The 21,986-nt window shown below is 43.6% G+C and overlaps 2 long non-coding RNA genes across 2 annotated transcripts; both read right to left on the reverse strand.

Annotated features, from left to right (window-relative positions):
* Positions 1–326: 326 nt before the first annotated feature.
* On the reverse strand, positions 327–9,590 carry LOC139074308 (uncharacterized). Its single transcript, XR_011523810.1, has 2 exons — positions 7,719–9,590; positions 327–641 (listed from the first exon to the last, which is right to left on the reverse strand). It is a non-coding gene; the product is annotated as an uncharacterized lncRNA (long non-coding RNA).
* Positions 9,591–10,248: 658 nt separating this feature from the next.
* Positions 10,249–20,141, reverse strand: LOC139074307 (uncharacterized). The gene is made up of 3 exons (XR_011523809.1): positions 19,990–20,141; positions 11,330–11,399; positions 10,249–10,369 (listed from the first exon to the last, which is right to left on the reverse strand). It is a non-coding gene; the product is annotated as an uncharacterized lncRNA (long non-coding RNA).
* Positions 20,142–21,986: the final 1,845 nt, after the last annotated feature.

The raw sequence follows: 21,986 nt of genomic DNA on the forward strand, positions 1-21,986 counted from the left end.
GGAAGACGGCCCAGAGTGGTGTCAACTGAACAGCATCACGGAGCTCCTTGGGGCGTGAAGCTCACTGCCTCCCAGCATGACCATTTCATATCAGGCTGGTAGGAGTCTTAAAAGTGGAACTGAGGTCAGCCTTTCTTTGTCCTGTGCTTGTTTGTCCTGTTTGGGCTCCTGTCCATCTCCTGTGGGCATAGATGACATCTCCTGTGGAAACTAAGCATTGGTCCAGGGATAAGAAAGGACAGTCCAGTGAGGACTTTAATCCAGTGGACTGGGCCTTAATCCAGTGAGGATTACCCCAATGTGGAGGTAAGGAACATGAGAGCAGATGACTCAATTACTCATTCATTTATTTGCACATATTTGCAGGGCACTGGGCTAGGTTCTGGAGATCATAACAATAATAAAATAATGACTGTATGTGCCAGGATCGTGTCAAGTGCCTTCCATGATTAATTAGGTACATCACTCACGTTATACAACTGAGAAAATTAAAGTGTGGAGAGGTCAAATGACTAGCCCAAAGTCACTCATCCAATGAGTGTAGAAGTAGGATTGAAATCCAAGTCTATCTGACTCCAGATCCTCTGTTTTTAACCACCATAAAGATTCGGGCAGCTCCCAACACTCATGAGGTTCACAGTCTAGTGGGAAAGACACACAAAGAAACATGCGAGAGACGTGGTCACTGCTAAAGAGTGGATTAATTTCGGCCACAGTCCAGTAATTCCCACAAAAATTACTGTCTGAAAGGTTGAATTGTAACTAAGTACCCTTTATGTCCTCTACAAGAGAGGTTCGAAACCTTGGCACTACTGATATTTTGGACCAGCTAATTCTTTGTTGTAGGGGCTGTCCTGTGCATTGTAGGATGTTCAGCAGGATTCCTGGACTTACCCACAAGATGCCAGTAGCACATGCCCCAACTTGTAACAATCAGAGTTGTCCTCAGACATTGCCAAATGTCCCCTGGGGGACAAAATTGCCCGGAGTTGAGAACCATGGTTCTGCAAGATTTAAACTTTTAAAGGGCAAGAATTATATCTTGTCACCGTTTTATTCCCCTACCCTCCACCCCAACATACACATATTTATAGAACACTCCATCCGATAGCATCAGAGTACACATTCTTTTTAAGCACCCATGGAACGTTCTCCATGATGGACCATATTCTAGACCACAAAAAAGTCTCAATAAATGTAAAAGAATTGAAATCATCACATGTGTGTTTTCTGACCATAATGAAACTAAATTAAAAATCAACAACAGAAAACAATATTGGAAACTTCTAAATAGTTGAAAATTAACACATTTATAAATATCCCATGGTATTAGAAGAAATGACAATGGAAATTAGAAAATACCTTGAACTGAAAAAAAGTGAAAACACAACACAGCAAAATTTATGGTATGTAGCTAAGCAGCGCTGAGAGGAAGGTTTGTAGCATCAATTGTTTATATTTAAAAAAAGATTAAAAATCAATAATCTAAGCTTCTACCCAAAGAAACAAAGGAAGGAGAGTAAATAAAACTCACAGTAAATAAAGGAAGAAAAAAAACAAAGATCAGAGTGGAAATCAATGAAATAGAAGCCACAGAAAAAATCAATCACACCAAGAGTTGATTTTTTGTAAAGATCAACAAAATTAATAAACCTCATGCTAGGTTTACCAAGAAAAAAAAGGAGGGGCTGGCCCCACAGTGTAGTGGTGACATCCAGCGCATTCCGCTTTGGCAGCCTGGGTTTGCAGGTTTGGATCTTGGGAGCAGACCTACACCACTTGTCAAGCCACGCTGTGGTGGTGACCCACATACAAAGTAGAGGAAGACTAGCACAGATGTTAACTCAGGGCCAATCTTCTTCAGGCAAAAAAAGAAGATTGGGGCCGGCCTGGTGGAGTAGCAGTTAAATTCGCATGCTCCACTTCAGCACCCCAGGATTTGCCAGTTTGGATCCTGGGTGTGGGTCTGTGTGTTGCTTATCAAGCCATGCAGTGGCAGGTGTCCCACATATAAAATAGAAGATGATAGGCACAGATGTTAGCTCAGGGCCAATCTTCCTCAGCAAAAAGAGGATTGGTGGTGGATGTTAGCTCAGGGCTAATCTTCCTCAAAAAAAAAAAAAAAGAAGGGCCGGCCCAGTGGTGCAGCAGCTATGTTCACACATTCTACTTTGGCGGCCTGGAGTTTGCCGGTTCAGATCCCGGGTGTGGACATGGCACCGTTTGTCAAGCCATGCTGTGGCAGGCATCCCACATATAAAATAGAGGAAGATGGGCATGGATGTTAGCTCAGGGCCCGGCTTCCTCAGCTAAAAGAGGAGGATTGGTGGCAGATGTTAGCTCAGGGCTAATCTTCCTCAAAAAAAAAAAAAGAGGAAAATGGCAACAGATGTTAGCTCAGAGCAAATCTTCCCCACCAAAGAATAAAGGGTGGGGGAAGACATAAAGTATTAAGATCGGGAATAAAATCACTACAAAACCTACAGAAATTAAAATATTATAAGAAATATTATAAAGCACTTTATGCCAATAAATTGAACAACTTAAAAGATATGGACAAATTCCTAGAAAGACATAAATGACCAAAACTGACTCAAGAAGAAATACTAAATCTAAATGCTAGCAATAAACCCAAAATAAGATTAAGAAAATAATTTAATTCATAGTAGCATCAAAAAGAATAAAAATACTTAGGAATAATTGAACATAAACAGCGAAAGGTACTCAAACCAACAAAATATTGCTGAGAGAAATTAGAGATCTAAATAAATGGAAAACCATAACCTTTTCATAGACTGGAGAACTCAGTATTGTTAAAACAGTAATTCTCATAAAATTAACTTACGAGTTCAACACAAAATCCTACAAAACAATCGCAGGCATGTTTGTATAAATTGAGCTGGTCTAAAATTAATATGAAAATGCAAAGAATATAGAATAGCAAAAGAATTTTGAAAAAGGAGGACTAAGTTGGGGGCTTTGTACCACTTGACTTCAAGACTTGCCATAAGCCTACAGCAATCCAGACAGTGTGGTTTAAGGGTGGACACCTACAGCAATGGGGCAGAAGAGAGGCCAGAAAGAAACCCACATATTTATGTTCCATTGATTTTCAAAAAAAGATACCAAGCTAATTCAATGAAGGGAAAGACAGTCTTTTCAAAAAATGGAACTGGAATACTTGGACATCCATATGCAAAAAATGAACTTAGACTCTGCCTCACTCTACACATAAAACATTAATTAAAAATGGGTCATAGATCTAAACTTCAGAGCTAAAAGTATAAAATTTCTAGAAGAAAACATAGGAAAAGATCTTTGGGACCTTGGGTTGGGCAAATCTACGAATATGACATCAAAACCATAATCTATAAGAGAAAAACAGTTACGAACTGGAACTTCACCAAAATTAAAAACTTTTGCATTTCAAAAAGCATCATTAAGAAAATGAGAATACAAGTCACAGACTGGTGGAAAATTTTGCAAATGATGTGTCTTATGACGGAGATGTATCCAGGATATATAAAGAACTTTGACACTCAATAATAAAAGGACAAACAGCCCCCCCCCCGAAAATGGCCAATGGATTTGAAATAGACACTTACCAAAGAAGATATGTGGACTACAATAAGCACAAGAAAAGATGCTGAGCATCGTAACGTCATTAGGCAAAAACAACATCACAAGGAGATGTCGCTGTACGCTGACTAGAATGATAAAAATTTTAAAAGACTAACAGTACCAAGTGCTGATGAGGAAATGGAGCAACTGAAACTCTCCTGCATGACCGGTGACAATGCAAAATTGTTCAGTCACTGTGGGAAACAGTTTAGCAATTTCTTAAACAAATTAAACATACACTCACCACGTGCCCACTCCCAGGAATCAACCCAAGAAAAATGAAAAAAAAATCTGCAAAAAGACTTGCACATGGATGTTTATAGCAGTATTTTTCTTTTCTTAATAAAAATTGTATATATTTAAGGTATACAGTATGATGATTTGATGTACATATACATAGTGGAATGTTTACTATAGTCAAGCTAATTAGCACATCGTCTCCTCAAATAGCTAATCACTTTTTTGTGTGTGATGAGAGCACCTGAAATCTACTCTCATCACATTTCCAGTATTCAATACAGTAGTCTTAACTATGGTCAGCATGCTGCACCTTAGACCCCTTGACTTATTCCTTGTACAGAACTGCAACTTTGAAGGCTTTGACCAACATCTCTCCATTCCCCACCTCCCCACCCCCTGGCAGCCACCATTCCACTCTCTGCTTCTATGTATTTGACTTTTTTAGGTTTCACATAAGTGAGATCAAGTAGCACTTTTTGTAACAGCCAAAAACTGAAAACATTTCAATGCCCATCCACTGGTGATTGAGAAAACAAAATGTAAAGTATCCACACAGAGGAATACTACTCGGCAATAGAAAGATATGAGAGATGCAATGACACGGATGCACCTCAAAATATTACACTAAGTGAAAGAAGCCAGATACAAAAGACTACGTATTGTATGATTCCATTAATAGGATGTTTCTAGAAAAAGAAAACTGAGAGGGACAGAAAAATCAGTGGCTGCCCGCAGCGAGGATGGGAGCAAGGATTGAATGCAAGTGAGTGAAGAGAACTTTTGGCTGATTTTAAACTGGATTTGGCACACAATTGTATACATTTACTAAAACTCGTTGGAACAGCTGCTTACAACAAATGAATTTTATAGTGCGTAAATTAAACCTCAGTAAAGTTGTTAAAAATAAAAATGATTCAAAAAAGTTCTAAATGGAACAAATTATAATACTTGAGTTTGGGGCTATTATTTCCCTTTGCCCTACTTCTGAAAATAGATGTTTTCCCTATCAGATTAATTCTGTGAGCAAACAGGCAGGTCAAAGCACAAGTCTTTGACATGTGTGTTCATGATTTCTGTCTTATCTTTGCTGCCAATCGTAACGTTTCCTTGAAGGTCAACAGCTTGTGTTCTGAGCTTACTTTAAAACAGTGAACATGGAAAAAAGAATTAAACGATGTTATGCTAACGAGGTTATACATAATATACATGATGATCCTAAGTCACTGAAGTGGCTTTGGATCTGTAAAAAGTATTTAGAGGAAAACTTAGAATACAAACAGACTCTGGCGCAAGGTTGGAGGGCCCTGCCGCTGAGAAGATGGCAGCTTGAACAAAGGCCTTCCTCTCCAGGTGGCGGCATTTCTAGGTGGATTTCCGTGTGATCCCTGGGCCACCTGCATCAGAGTCACCTAGAGACTGACTCCTGTCTGTAAATCTGTCAATAAAAGACAGATTCCTGAGCTTCACCCCAGAATTCGTGAATCAGCTGTTTACTGATTTGTGATCTCTGGTAGGGGTTTAAGAGTAATATCCAGTATTTGCATTTTTAACAAGTACCTTGGGCATTTTGAATGAGCAAGTTTTGGGGGTTTTTTTTGCTGAGGAAGATTCGCCCTGAGCTAATATCTGTGCCAGTCTTCCTCTATTTTGTACGTGAGTTGCCACCACAGCATGGCCACCAACAAAGGTGTAGGTCTGTACCCGGGAACTGAACCTGGGCCATTGAAGCAGAGCATGCTGAACTTAACCACTGGGCCACAGGGCCAGCCCCAAGAACACTTTTAATAAACTGTAACAACTCTTGATCTAGGCGTCACTTTCATCATTTGTGAATGAGGAAATTAAACAATAATTATTTCTAAAGTTGTTTTTAACTCTGAGTTTGTGTCTTTTTACCCATATACGCTTTACCTGTTTTTTTAAGCCCCTAATTTTCCTCTTATCAGACTTTTCAACTTGTAGGCATTTACTCTTAAAAGGCTGGGACTTTCTTACAATGCATGCAGCCTTCCCTCTGAAAGGCCCCCTTTCTAGTCAGTGTCCATGCATCAGCTGATCGGTACATGCTCTCGGTCTTTCTACATGGGTCTCCTCTTATCCATGGCCAAGGCAGGAGGATGAGCCTTGTTTTTAACAACCAGTGCTGGTGTGAGTGGGGCAGTGCAGGAAGCACCCCAGGGACTCAGATCGCACCTGCTGCACCCAGTGGACTTGCTCATCCAGCACCCTTGGCTGTCCCTTTATTACAAGTCAACCGGGCCTAGTGTAGGGGTAAGGAGTGTGGCTGCTGGAGTCCACATGCTGGGTTCTATCCTGGCCCCCACATGCTGGCTCAGACAAGCTCTTTGACTTCTCTGTGCTCCTCATCTATAGAATGAAGAGAAGAATATCTCACCTCATAGGGTCATTATGAAGATTAGGCTCATGTTTGCAAAACGCTTGGAACTGTACCGGCATTGTTAAGTACTATGGAATTGTTTGCTAAATTGACGTACTTGTTCATTGATTTCAGGCATCATTTTCCCGTGGGGCAGTTCAGAGGTGTCAGGGCAGTGCTCCAGAGACTGCAGCAGGGATGGGCATTTGCTTCTGGGTTTCAGAGAGACATCTCCAAAGCTAAGTTCCAAGGAGACGGAGAATTCCACAGAATGTGTGCACGTGTGTTCATGTGTGTTCACGTGGGGACGACAGATGGTAAACGAGAAGCGTGCAATGGACAAGGTTATCGCAGATAGCGCTGTCATCACCAAAACAGAGAGATGGGGCAACCACGAGATCCTGGGCTTGTTGCATTGCTGCCCTTGCGGCTCCTTGCCCCATCCGTCCCGGGTCCTACCCAGACCCCCACCTGCTGCGCTCACCCCAAAATCTGGGAGCCAAGGCAGAACCATTGCACGCGTGGCCTCCACGTGGCCGCCCTTGACTTGGTCCGCTCCTCAGGGTCACGTGGGCCAATTTCTCACACCCTGTACTTCTCTTTATTTAAAAGCCCCATATGACTATTCCAGTGACAACCCTGTGAAAAATTTTCCATGAACTTCGGGCTAAAACCTTCCTTTATTTAATTTCACCTTAATTGCATCAATTAGGCTCCTTTCCTGTTTGCTCAACAAACTCTTTTGTTTCTTTCTCTCAGCTCTGAGCAACAGCTGCCAAATGGGGCCTTTGTTCTGCAGGCCTGCTCTAATGGGCTTCACACCAGTCCTGTTTGTTTTCCTCAGGGGCAGCTCCTCACAAACCTGAAACCGTGTGACCATTAAGCCTCTGAGGGCAAGCTCAGTTGCCAGCTGCCATTGACTCCCCTTTAGGTTCCTGGAATGGGAAACGAAGCCTTTCTTCTCTCACTGTGGAGGGAGTAGTTTGTGGTTGTGTGGAGAAAGGTGTCAGAAGCCCTCAGAGAACATGAGTTTTCCTCATGTTCTTGCTGTATGACACCCTGCTCATCTCCCAGGCTTCACCCCAAAATCACTGTTGCTGTTTGAGACTACAGAGATCTCACAGCTTGCCTCCCGCCTCCAGCTGCGTCCTGCTTCACCCTGCTCTCCGTAGCTGTCTGAGGTGGATAATTCTAAAATGAACCCAATCACACCACTACCTTAACTCCATGCCGCTGCTTAAACCTTCCATGGCTTCTCACAGAATTCAGGGTCGATTGCTCACTCCTCAGCTTGCTCAAGTCCTTCAGTCTCGATTCTGTAGTCCCAACTTCTTCAACCCCTAGAACCCACTGAAGGAGCTTTTCTCCAAGATGGCTCCTATCAAATTTCTTCCCTCCCTCTGTATGCAAACCATTCCCCCCGTTAAGGGAAGGGGCTATTTCTCCCCTTCCCGTGGATCTGGGCTGGCCAAAGACTTACTTGATCATTAGAGTACAGCAAAAGCATGTTCTGGAACTTCCAAAGCTGGATCGTAAGAACCTTTGCAGCTTCCACTTGGGTCTCTTGGAATACTTGCTCTGAGGAAGCTGGCTGCCATGTAAGAGGCCCAACTACCCTAAGTCTGCCGCGTCTTGGGAAGCCCAGACCACATGGAATGGCTCTGAATAATGAGACCATGTGGAGAGGGAGAGAAGCCAAGGAATGCAAGACACCAGAGATGTTGATGAAAAAGTCATCATGGAAGGGGGCCATCAGCCCCAGTTACCCAAGCTGATGCCAAGTGAGTGAGAGATGAACCAGCCGGCAAGCTCTTCCACATTCCTTACTCACAAAATTACAGTTTACACAAAGTGATTGGGGTAAGCCACTAAGTTTTGGAGTAGTTGGTTATACAGCAATAGACAACCAGAAAATCACTTCTTCAGACAATTCATTCAGACCTTCTTAAAGTCCCACCTGCTGTCCTTGCACCTGCCACGTTCTCTATCTGAAATACCTGTCCCACTCCTCTGCATGGCTCCCTCTTGCTTTTCTTTTGAAAACCTAAGTAGTACTTTCTTTGGCTAGACTCTTTTTCCAATCTTCCCAGTCTGTGTACAATGGTCCCCCTCTAAGATTCATTCAACAAATATTTAAGCCCCTATTATGTGCCAGACACTGAGGATTCAGCGGTGATGGATGCTCCCGGGATGCTCTCCTCTCGAGGACTCTGCGTTCTGTTTGAAATGGCTTCTACCTTTGACTGACGATGAGCTCCCCCCAGGCAGAGGTGCTGTTTCTCTCTCCACGTCCTGAGGATCTAGCACGGTACTGGTACGGAGCAGGCGCTTAATAGAGTCCAACCAAAAGAGCAAATGAATTGTGACCTTTAGCTGGCATTTCTGCGAGCGATTGCCGTTAGGTTTGGCTGGGTCAGTTCAAGCCGATCTTTGCCAAGTCCACCCTCCTCAAGTGGAAAGATTGTCAAGGTCCTGAAATGACCCGGGTGGAAATAAAGCTTAATAGCAAGTTTCCTGGTTTGGATATCCTTCAAATGTAAGTCACAAATGCAACAACACCAAGAACGCAATGATGGAAACTCAGTAGATGAGCAGTGGGAAATGCTCACTGGAAACGCACAAGGAAATCTTCCCTTTCGAAGGTGGGAGGGAAGATGAGCAGATGCAGCACTGGTGTCCCTCTGCAGGGTGGGTGTGTCACTGAACCTCGGAACCGAGGCCCTCTGTTTCTTCTGCCCTGGGATGACAAACAAATAAGAGGATGGGAAGAGCTCAGACTCTGAAGGTTCTTTGTTTTGTTTTGCCTTAAATGTACCAAGCAAGCTGAGCAAGAGAACTGGCTCTTAAAGTCAAGGTCAGGTGCTCTTGCCTGGGAGTGGATTTAAAGGAGAGATGGCTCAAGATTGAAAACCGAGCTCTGCTGTTCGGTGGTTGTGTCTTTCTGGGCATCATTGTTGTGTGCTCAGGAGGCTCCCAGGCAGTGTGCCAGCTGTCAATACGGGATAGAGATTGCCCCAGCCCAGAGAAGCAAGAAGCAGTTTGCGGTATCATCTCAATCAGGGGTGATTTTTCTTTTCTCACCCTGGGACATTTGGCGATGGCTAGAGACATTTTTGGTTGTCACATTGGATGAGGTGAGAAGCTACTGGCATCTGATAGGTAGAGGCCAGGGATGCCGCTAAACATCCTACAATACACTAGACAGCCCCCACTGCAAAGAATCCTCTGGCCCAAATTGTCAACAGTGCTGAGGTTGAGAAATCTTAGCCTGCGGCTCTGGTTTCAAACTTTGGTGTGCATCAGAATCACTCGGAAGGCTTGTTAAAGCACAGGTTGCTCATTTGGTAGCTTGGGAGTAGGGCCCAAGAACGTGCATTTCTAACAAGCCCCCAGGGTAGGCTGATGCTGCTCCTGGGACCACATTTTGAGAACCATTGGTCCAGAGCTTCCCTTCCCAGTGTGGCAGTGGCTGAGAAGGAGGGGGGCCTCTCACTGAGGCATGATGGGAAAATCAAGGAAGGGAGCCTCTACACAGGCCTTTCTGGGGACGTGTCTGGCCTCCCAACAGGAATCTTCCCCTTGGGTCAGTGAACTTCATTCTTGTTCAGTCCAAACACCTACTGTGAGTTGGGACTGAAAATCAAAACAACATGCCTGAAGGAAAAAGGCAGCCCATACAGGGGAGGTTTGGGTTGAGTTTTTGGCACATTCCATGGAAGGACTCAAGGAGCAGATGACAATAGCTCCAGTTCTCTGGAAGGGCAGCCAGACTAACAAAAGTTCAATTAGTAAGTCTTGGCAAATAAAGACAACAAACAGTTTAGCAATAATAAATTAAGGCCATGCTTGGCTGTCACCCAGGCTCTAGGCGGTATTCCTGCCAGGCTTTGTGAAAGGGTGGCTTTGAAGGCTCCTCAAAAGGGTCCGTTTCTCAAACAATTCCAGCTTTGTTTGTGGCCACTCTGTTCTTCTCTTCACTCCTTTCTTCACTTATCGTGAAGGGCACATACATGGTGTTAGGCTTCTGCCCTCCCAAGGGTCTGCCAATTCACTTTCCTTCTTCCCAAGATGGCATGAGGAGTCCATCGCCCACTTCTGCTGTTACCCACGGAGGACACTCATGGGTGGGACCTAAGGGACAGGAGACTCAAAGAAATGAGCTTTCTCGTCCACACCCCTCAAGGCTGTCTGTGTCCTCTAAAATGTTACCAATGGTATTAAAGACGATAATGAGATTATCTAACATTTATTGAGCTTTTCCTGTGTGTCAGATATAATTCTAAGTGTTCTACATCTTTGATTTTTTTTTTTTGAAAAACCTTTGCGATAGACATTTTATCATTCCCACGTAGATGAGCAAATAGAGGCAAAGAAAAGTTAAGTCATAGAGCTAGAAAGTGATTCATCTCTCTGAGACGGGGATAGAGATTTTATTTCCTTGGTGCAAAATTGCAGGCTGCTCTTGCCAGTTTTGTCCCTGTCAGGTCTCGGGGGGTATTCTCCAACTTGTGGACTGCCCTGTACCGATGGTGCATTCTCAGGCAGATGGCTCTGCTTTAGGCAAATATGTTGCTGGAGACTAAATCTTACCACTGTCGGGCGAGGTCCTGCTGGCAGGAACTGGGTGTTCCATCTGTGCTCTGGCTGCTGGCACTGATGGTTTGGGGCAAGGAATAATGTTGGGTTGTACTCAGTGAGCACTGAATGCACCGGAGGAGAATACAAAAGGGCAAAAAGGCCTGCCAACAAAAAGAGACAGCAGACCGCAGTGACTATTTTCTGAAATTCAATCTCACTGGGTGGTTTTAAGTTTGACTTTAGTGATCATCAAAGTCACTCCTCATGGCCCATCCCAGGGTCCCGAAAAGGGCAATGGAGGCTCAGATGATGACCTCCTCAAGAATACACAGTGAGTGGTGGAAGTAAGACTAGAACTTGGGACGGCTGGCTCTTGTTGCTGTGCTTTTTCCATTATGCCTCTCGGCCCCTGTCACTGGTAGATCAGTGGCATGAGCCATGCAGGATTTCTAGACCCAGTGGATTTGGTAAAATTCCCAGAATCACAAAATCTTAGCATCCAGAGAACCTCACCTGGCATATCTCCTACCTTCTGCGAAGCTGGAATGAGAGCATCAGTGACATCATAGGCACATTCTTGGATCTGCAGGTACGAGCAGAGGTATGAAGTATGAGCTCCACGTGCTGCAACATTGACTACATTCGGTGAGCATTTTTGAGTCCCACTGTGAGCCAGGCACAGCCACAGGCTACAAAGTCCAGTAAGAGGGTACACTCTAAGCAACAGTCCTACAAGAGCCTACGAGCAAAGAGACTAAGTCAATAACTCCCAGAGAGCATCAAAGGAGACTCAGGAAATAAACATGGGGGAAGAAAGTTGAGGTCAAGTTGTTGGGGCTCTCGAATGCCGGGCCTCAATGAGCTTCCCGAGTAGACTTTTTACAGGGATAGCATTCTGCTTTAGGAAAAGGAATATGGGCTGGGGCCCAGATTTGGGGGCTGACACCAGGTGGCAGGCATGGCAGCTAGGAGAATACTGAAGCCATCCAGACAAAAACTAACATAGTGACCCAGAAATTTTACACCTAGGATGTACCAAATAGAAATGAAAACATAGCTCCATAAAAAGGCTGTACAAAAATGTTCACGGTAGTCTTATTCATAACAGCCCCAAATAGAAACAGTGCAAATAAGTGTCTGTTAATAGGAGAATGGATAAACAAGTTGTGGTTTATTCATACAATGGAACACTACTCAGCAATATTAAAAAATGTTAAACTACTGATGAATGAAACAACTCGGAGGAATCACACAGATGTTACCCTGAGTGAAAAAGCCAGCCACAAATGAGTACAGACTGTACGAGCCCATTTATATGAACTTCTAGAACAGCCAGACTAATCTAAGATTTAAAAAATCATAACAGTGGTTGTCTTCAGGGAGGGGAGAGATTAGGCAAGGACACAAAGAACTTGGGAGATAAAAATGTTCTAGATTATAAGAGAAGCATGAGTTCAATGGATGTTTCCACTTGTCCAATCTGTACAACAAAGATTTGGGCTGTGTAAATTTTATCTTACTTAGAAAAGAACCGTAAAATAATAACGATAATTGAGCAGCGGTTGGAGGATGGCATAACATCGGTAACTGTAGAAGCGGAATGATAGGTACACGGAGGTTCATTACACTATTCTGTTTATTTTGTATGTTTGGGATTTTCCATAATAAAGTATTAAAAGTAAATAATGGACCTAGATGAAGGCAGTTGGAGGAGAGAAAACAGGACAGATGAAAGACATTGTAGGGGTGGACGCAGTGTCTTGGCAGCTACTTGGAGGCAGGGGGCCATTTTCAAAAGTAAATGTTGAAAACGGTGTAAGGTTTCAGTGGCAGTGCCTCTAACAAAGTGAGGAGCAGCCTGCAGAGGGAAGGCATGGGTTCTGTGTGAGGAGATACTGATTCTGAAACGCTGGTGGGACAAGCAGATGGAGATGGAAGACGGAAAAGAAGGAAGATGGTGTCCTACTTGCGTGTCCTGCTTGAGTGTCCTGCAGGATCACGGGGCGACTTCGGTTGCTGCCATAAATTTTCCCTCAGGCCTGTACGCAAGTAGTAGGGGAGTGAGAAGTGCCCATAATTATCTACATTGGATTCTTACATGTGCCAAGCCCTGTATCCCACTGCAGCTACAGCCTCACGAAAGAGACAGGTACATAAATATAAATTTAATATAACATGATTACTGTGATAATAAAGGCATGAAAATTATGCTCTAGAGGTCCAGAGTAGAGGTTCTTGGTTCAGCCTAGCTGAGAGAGAAGGGGCAGACCCAAACCAAATCTTCCTGGAAGAAGATCCTCGACCTCAGATGGAAACCACAGCCAGCTGGTACTTCTGGAGTTGAGGACTTCCCGGATGCCCAGGAAACACAGTGCTGTGAGCCTTATCCTTCCAGATAACAGACCCTTGGGCTAGAATTCATATAATCATAGCGCTCTGGAGATGAAATGAACCCTGAATTAGATTCAAAGAATATTTATTCTTGGGCACTTACTATGTCAAAGACATTGTGCTAAGAACTATGGAGGGCTTCAAACATGAGAAAAAATACAGTGCCTGCCTCTAAGGAGCTCCCACCAGGGGACAGAGACAGCTGTACAACCGTATATCACAGAAGGTTATATGTAAAAAGAGTGGTAACTTACTGTACAGGTAAAAAAAATAATGCAAAGAAGAGAGAAATGACTCACAATTGGAGGTCACAGAACAGCCCTCTCATTTTTACAGATGAGGAAAAAGTTTCAGAGAATTCATGCCACCTGTTCAAGACTGCATAGCTTTTCAACAATTTCAACTGGTTTCTTGGAATACTGAGCTATTGGATCCCAACTCTGGCGTCGTGACCGGGGCTTCTTTGTTTCTAACCCAGTGCTGTTTCTTTGGCGGCACTGCACCTTGTCCATGTTTACTGTAGTTGAAAACGCTCAGTACCCCCTTCACCTACTTTCCCACTCCCCTTCCATGGAAGGACCTCTGGCCACAAGGAACTTGGAGAGGGTAGAAGCCGCAGCCCCCTGAGTGAGCCTGGTGCTGCACAGGGTGAAATTCAACCTTGGACAAAGGGCACCACTGCCTTGCTCCCATGGGAAGCCAATCGCGACGTCAATTAGGCCTTTTACATAATCTCTGATTTGTGATTAAACACATTTTAAAAATACAATTAGTTATGGGCCAGAGCTCCGGAAGGCTTTGATTCATAATTGGCTGATTGTTTCCAGAAAATTAACCAAGGGAACAATAATACCCAGTTGACTCTACGTGCCCCATTGCAAACACACACCTTAATTCCTGCAGCTGCCCAGGGTTGAAGGGACTGCTTTCCAAGTGGGCCCCTACCCACCTCTCCAACCCTCAGTTTTTCAAAATGTACCTAGGATTATGTCACTCCATGTCTCAAAACCCCCCACAAGTTCCCCACTGGCCTTGGCACAATGTCCCAGCTCCTTGGCATGGCCTGTGAAGCTCTTCATGTTCTGGCCTCTGCCCCCTGTCCAGCCTCATGGACCTTGCTCATTGTGTCCTGGCAACCCGGCCTTTCGTATCATGGAATCTCAGTAGCATATCCCGTTAGAAAACCCATATTCACCCATCTCTTCTTTCGCTCATTCATTGATTCATTTCATAACTAGTTCATGTGACTGTATTAGGTGTAGGCCGCAGTGCTGGGCATCAGGGATTGAGTGAGGAACCAGGGTGTCTAGGTCCTTCAATTCTCAGAAGAACACGTTAACCAAATAATCGCACGTCTACATGATTACAAATTGCAAACATACACAGAGTTGGAGGAAGGACGTTCCAGGCAAAGAGGACAGCAAGGGCAAAGGTGCTGGGGAGGAGAAGAGCCTGGAACAGGGGAGGAACTGACCACAACAGCACAGTGAAGGAGGAGGGACAGGAAATGAGTTGAAGTTGGAGAAACAGCAAAGGGCCATATCATGCAGTACCTTGCAAGCCAAGGTAAGGAGTCTGAATCTTCTTCAGAAGGGAGGGTGTTAAGGGGGCTGGGGGGATGACACAATAATGTAGGATGTTAAGGAATTGCCATGGGCTTCTGCGTGGAGAAAGAATTAGAGGCAAGTCACTCTGGGAACTGGGAGACCTGTTAGGAGCCTACTTGCAGAAGACCAGGTCAGTGGAGAGATCAACCACCTGGGTTTGCCCGCAACTGAGGGGTGCCCTGGGATGGAGCTTGCGTTCCTAGAGCCTGGAAAGTCCCAGGCAAACCAGGAGAAGTGAGCTGCCCTCCAGGTGAGACATGGTGATGTCTTGAATTAGAGGATGACACTAGATGGAAGATGTGGATGCTCTAGAGGTGGGGGACTTTTGTTGATGGACTGAACAAAGGGGCAGAGAAGGAGGAGGCCTCTCAGGTTCTAGCTTTTGCAACAAGTTGATAAAGCCTTCTGTTGAGAAAGAAAAGACTGTTTCCCATTTCTCTGTCTGCCTCAGGGGCTTTTGATCAGAATGCAAGCCCACCTAGAAGAACAGAGTGAAAGAAGCCACCTCTTCACTGTGTAGTAACTTCCAGGTCTTGTGCTGGGGCCGAAGCCGTGGTCAGCCAGGAGTTTACTTTGTGTCTGGTTTCAAGAAGGTCAAAGCAATTTGTAAGCTTTACGATGACCTTCATAAAATCCCCATGTGGCACAAACCAAGAGATAGGCAAGAAGACGACCAGAGGGAGATCAGATTATCCTCATTGCTGCTGGGAGAGCCCATGCCTCACTGCGTTCGCTGGATAACTGAAAGCAGATGGGAACGCATCTTCCTCCCCAAAGGGAGGGCTGAATCATGCAACCAGTACAGACTTCAGGCTCCAATTCAGCCCCAGTCGCTTACCAGCTATGTGACCTTGGGCAAGTTACCTAGCCCCATGAGCTTCTATTTCCTTGCCTGTAAAAGAGAATAATAATCTACCTTGAAGGGTCATGATGAAAGGAAGGGTCATGATGCACTTGCTGTCTAACAGGCTTCAAATATGGTCCCTGTCATGACCTCTGTGCCTCACTTTCCACATCTGTAAAAGAAGGGTGATCTCCACTGTATCTACCTTAGAGGATTTTTGTGAGCATTAAATGAGACTGTCCATGTTCAGTGCTTAACATGGCTCCGGGCACATAGTAGGGATCTAAATAATTATTGACTATTTGCTATTATTAATACAGTCATGAGTCACTTAACGAAAGGGATACATTCTGACAAATACGTTGTTAGGTGATTTCATCGTTGTGCGAACATCACAGAGTACGCTCGCACAAACCTAGACAGTATAGCCTACTGCACACCTAGGCTAGATGGTACTGATCCTATGGGAGCACCGTCATGTATGTGGTCAGTCGTTGACAGAAACGTCATTATGCAGTATGTGACTGTAGTGGGAAGGGTTGCTACTGGCTCTCCCACTCTCTCGTTCACTACCACTTGTGACTGATATTATGCATGTGTGGATCCAGGGGACATTCACCTTGCACAGAAGTTAGGTTCCGTAGGTAGTAAGTACATAAGGCGAAAGTCACATGTATTCAAAATTCCCCTTGAAAATACCTTCCAATCCCCCAAAAGTACTGTGTCCTTGGTTTTGTGCTTACAACTTTGTAAATTAATATTTATGTATAAATTTATAATGCATTCAGCAACTTAGAGTGCTTAATAAAAATTACGTGTGGAAAATTTGCTTTTAAATGTCTCACAATATTTTAGCATTTTGCCAAATTGAGTTCCTATGGGTTAAAGCGTGTGTGGTGTGGTTCTGCCGTGATGATCAAGACGGGGCGTTTCTTTGCAAAGCCAGTGCTTTCTGTCCAAAGCTACAGGGACAATAGAGATAGTATTTCCTGATGCCACCACAGTCACAATTAAAAATATAAATGAGCAAATAATTCATTCAGCGAACTAAATACAAAAAGTAGCTATATCCATGAGCGTCTACAGAGCAACATATATGTTGATTTATAATAAATCAGCATGTAATACATGCCAGACACTGTGCTAAATGATTCATCTGTATCCGTGAGAGGCAGCACAACCCTGTGGTTAATGCTCTTGAATTAATTTCTTGGGTTCCTATCCTGGCTCCACTATTTACTAGCTGTGTGACCTTGGGCGGTGCCTATCCCATCTGAACCTCAGTTTTCTCATCTGCAATATGCGGATAATAACAGTACCAAGCTCATCAGGTTGTTATAAGGGATGAGTAATAAATGCAAAGTGCTTGAATAGCCTATAGGAGGCACTCAGATATTAGCTTCTGTTATCACTACTTCACATTAAAACTATGAGGGAGGAACTATTCCTTTCACTATTTGACAGACAAGGGTGTTAGGACAGAAAGTTTTTATAATGAAGTTTAGTTAGTATTTACTACAAACCCAAGATATTCTTAGTGCCTTCCATAGGATCCCTCACTTCGCCCTTACAGCAACCCTGTGATGTAGGTGCCGTATCAACCTCCCTTTACGGATAAAGACACCAGGCTCAGAGGGGCCACTTAGGAAGTCTGAGGAACTGGTTTGGAGAGAAGCTCACTTGAATTTCTCAACAAGCGACCAGAACCATTGCTTATTCCATAAATAGGCCTTTTCAGTTTATCTCCATTCTGGGCCAAAAGAGATCATCTCCCTTTAAATTTGTTCTGTCTCCTTACCTCTATTGCTCTTTGCCTAATAGTTATATGTATATAGTGTGGTGAAATCAGTGATTTATTCATTCCCTCAACAAGTTTATCGGGAGCCTGCTGTGCTAGCTGCTGGGGACACTGCAATCAAAGATCTGCTCCTGTCTACACTTGCACTAGCCCATTAGGAGACAGAGGGAGAACAAGAGTTTCCCATCTAGCCTTTATCCACATGCCTAATCTCTTGAGTGGCCTGCTGGGAGAGCTTTCCCTGGTAATCACAACTCAGCCCCAAGACTTTCACCACAGGAGCTTTTCCTAACAGCCAATTAATCCAACTGGCTCTGAGTAGCTCTCAATCAAGAGAAGCCTGCCTTTGAAGATAGGACATTTTCAAGAAGGGAGAACACAGATAAGCAGGACATGTTAGAACTTGTGGTGGAGGCTTAATCATTTGATTTTTCTCTACTTCAATAGAATGATTTTTTAATATCTTCAGGTTAAACTGGTTCACCTGAGTTGCCCTGATTTGCGTCCATGCCTCACGGTCATTGACTAACAAGCAAGTCTGGACAGCAGCACAGGGTTCTGGTTAACCCAGGAGTGTCGGGAAAGTATCTTGAGTTTTTACATCAAAGGTATTAGTATTTTCCCCAGATCTATATGTTGTGGTCATTACAGCATCAAGTCAGAAGCTTGGAGAGTCCAGCTAAAGCTTTGGTTTGCCTTGAAAAATCATGAGACCTTAAGAGGACTCTTCACCACCAGTGGCCTCATTTGACCTTTTCCCATTCTAGTCAGTCAGCTGTTGGGTCCCTTTCAAGACTAATATTCTGTGATTCTTGGATCTAAGAATATCCTAGTCCCCCAGAAACCCCCACCCATGGGGCTTGACTTCATATGTTATTGACAGAACTAGACTTCTGTGCTCCAGTAGACAGGAAGAGAAATATGGAAGGTACTCTTGAGCCTGGAAAACTATACATGAACTCCTTGCTGGTTGGTAAGGAAGGAGATTTTCTTGCTACATCGAGTTATAATAATAGCTATACTTGTTTTGCCCATCATAAGATGTTCTAGAAATACCTTTGAGTCCAAACAAGTAGAAAAGTGAAGGCAACCGACATACCACATGGTTGCAAAGGAGGCGTGCAGTTTCATATAACCGAGAGGTGTGAGACTAGCCAGGCAGCCCGGGCTCTTCCCATCAGGCTCCTCTTCCTCCCCTCCTTCCCTCTTCCAAACCTCATTAGGAACCACAAGGGAATAGCAAAGGTGTTAAGTAGTTACTTTGGTATCCAGGATTTCAAGAACTGTACCAAGCTTCTACCAGGACTGTTCAGGTTTTCAGAGCCAAACCAATAGGAAACGACTTTTTCTGTTCCCACTCCACCAAAACAATGAAAGAAAAATTGCCAAAGATGGTTTGGCATGTAACCACAGTAATGCCAAAGAGAAGGGGCATGACCGGAAGAAGAAGACAAACCTGAAGTCACCATCCCTACCCCCTACACACATACATGCACATGCTCGTGCACACACACGTGCACACATGCACGCACTGCTGCCTCCATCTCCTTCCCCAGTTTGGTCAATGAACGGTTATATCAGTGCTAATCTCAGCAAGGGTAAGACTGAAGACATTGAGAACCCTCGGAATTCCCCTCAGATGAGACCCTAAAACACAGGAGATAATTCAGTTGGTCGCCATTGGACTCTGGAAAAGGACAGTCCCTCTCAATTCCTGCCAGAGAAAACGACTAACCTCTCCTCCTCAACTCTCTTCATCTCATGCCAAATAAAACACTCACTCTTCTTCCCAAACTCTGAACTCCAGCGTCAAAGTTGTCTATGATGATGATGTTAACAGTTTGTAAATCTGAAATTCAAGTGGGTTTTTCATGAATCAGTAGAAACGAAACTTGATGAATTGAGGGTTCTGCTTCTAAATGATGTTGAGTACCTTAGTCCACATAAACTATAGAGAATTATCAATTATGTGAAATTCGGATTATAGCCATTAAGTTTCCATTGCTCTTTTCCCCACAGAAGTATAGGTTTTTTAAAAAGTAAAGTGGAGACTGTTGGTTATAAATAAATGTCTACAGAAAAATCATTAAAAATTGTACCTATGATGTCAATTTCTTTATAAGAAATATTAACTTGGGGATGGGAGATAGTGTTGTGCGGCTGAGAGACCAGAATATTCAAAATCTGGACACCACGGTCAGCTCTGCAAAAAAGCAGTTGCATGACCTCAGCTAAAATGTAACTTCCTTGGGCTTTCTTTGCCCTTTATTCATTGTAAATAAAAGATTTAGGCTGGATAGCTTCCAAGTTGACTTAAAAAATCTGAGCTTCAATAACTCTGTTTTAATTATAATTGGTGCTTTCCTGGTTACCTTTTACTGTCAGTAATTGTCACTTAAGCTAATCATGACCTTACCCAGACAATGACTAAAATTCTTTTTTGCTAACACACCCCTTGGTACATAATATCAGTGGGATAAAACTTTGGGACCTCAGGCCAGCTTAATATCAAAAGCCCTTCCCAATGACATACCCTCAGGATCTGACAGCTTCTAATAGCTTCTGGTTGGGGCACTTTTGTTCAAGCAATCATTCCTGTATCTGCTCTCCTTCGTGGGCTGTTACTGAAACACGTGCTGAGGAGCTTCAGGTCCTTCCTGGCCCCTCCTTCCCCCATCTGCAGGGCTACGAGAGAGAGAGAGAGAGAGAGAGAGAGAGAGAGAGAGAGAGAAAGAAAGAGAGAGGGAGAGAGAAGACTGTCAACCACACAGAAAGCAAGACACGTAGGAGATATTGATCTGTACTGCCCAACTCTATGACAACATTTTCCAATCATAAGTGATAACTTTCTAGTCCTTTTTAATAAGGAACTGTTGTCAGCTTTCCAACATGTTTAAGCTGTGAGCTGCTGGCCAGGTATTAAATGAAACAAATACACTGGGTGCCTCTTTTAATCTATAGGCTTTAAAAATCTTATAAATAAGAGAATATTTCTCAGAAGCTACTCTCAGAAGGAAATTGCCCTTTCTGTGGCTATATATTTTAATATGGTAAACAACTTTTTATCTAATGTTAAAAGTAATTCATGCTCATTATAGAAAATTCAAAAAATTACAGAAAAGTATAGAGAAGAAAAGTTCAAATTACATGTACCAGAATTCTGTTTTTTCTTACCAATGTGGTGTGAGTACACGCACATAGGTGTTCATGTTATGTATGATATCTATTTGTATATGTTGTGCAGTTGAGATCTTGCTGGGGTTATAGTTCTCAGGGATTCAGTGATGACACATCCACCCATCTCCTTTTGAAGATTGCATCCTCAAGACTTGTTGCTGGTACAGCAGGGCTGGGAGGCTGAGGACTGCCATCCAGAGCCAGCTGTCCCTGGGGAGTTCCCTTGTCCCAGGTGCTCTGGTGATCATGCAGACTTCACGGCAGCAGCTTTTGGGATGATGCTATCACACATCACAATTGTCCCTGCTTCCAGGACAGGCATGATGTTCCCTAGACCCCTTCAAAGACACGTTCCTAAACAGACACTACCTTTATGTTTACTTAATCCAACACTACTTTGGCAAATATTTTCAAATCTTCTCTGAGATAGGTTCTTCATAGCTTTGCAGGTACAATGGTATTAGAACACCTCATGTTTAGCCAGTCAAAAAGATTTTTCCAACCCTTCTACTGAAGGTATATTCAAAATTATATAGGAATCTCTATCCCATGAAATAGGGATTAGTCCCTGCGCTGATGCAGCAAGCACAGGAAAGATCTGTGTCTCCGCTGAACTGATGTCTGTGGTTCCTTGTTACAAACTGCCACAGGACACGCCCGGTGCCTGCTTGGTATTGGTATTCTCCTTAGCAGCCAGCACCATACCCTCAGAAAGGACGGTTGAATGGAGTTTAATGTAATCACCAAGAGAAAAACTGCTAACTTTTATCACCAAATATCCTGCAGTCACTGTTTGGTTCATCTTGGGAAAAAGTCTCAAGGCAGGTCTAAGTAACAAGGTAACATGAGCTGGGTGAATAAACCCTGGGGACAAAAGGACTTGCCTGGGATCACAGCAGGAGGCTGGGTGGGAATGCAGAATCTGGGGGTTTAGCTCATCTGGTTTCCATGTCCCTTGCTCCATTTAACCCTTTGGAACCATCCTAAAGAGTTCTTTTCCGTTCTGTTTTTCATTTATGAAACTTTTGAATTTGATTATTTCATTAATTTCAGAAACATTTATTGAGGACCTAATATGCACACAGAATATGAAAAGTTGCTCATATGGTATACAGTTTTGACAGATATATGATACCAGTTGGGCAGAACTGAATTCAAACCTCACCTCTACTTCTTACTAATTCATCACTTTAGGCAAGAGAATTGGTCTCTCTGTGCCTCAGTTTCCTCATCTGTAAAACAAGAATAGTAGTAATGTATATCCCTCAGGGTTGTTATAAGAGTACACTATTGCTATTATCTTTATTTTTATTATTGTAGTATGTGCTGGACACCATGAAGGGTACCAGAAAT

This window comes from Equus przewalskii, chromosome 11 (genome assembly GCF_037783145.1).
Source record: "Equus przewalskii isolate Varuska chromosome 11, EquPr2, whole genome shotgun sequence".
Taxonomy (NCBI): domain Eukaryota; kingdom Metazoa; phylum Chordata; class Mammalia; order Perissodactyla; family Equidae; genus Equus; species Equus przewalskii.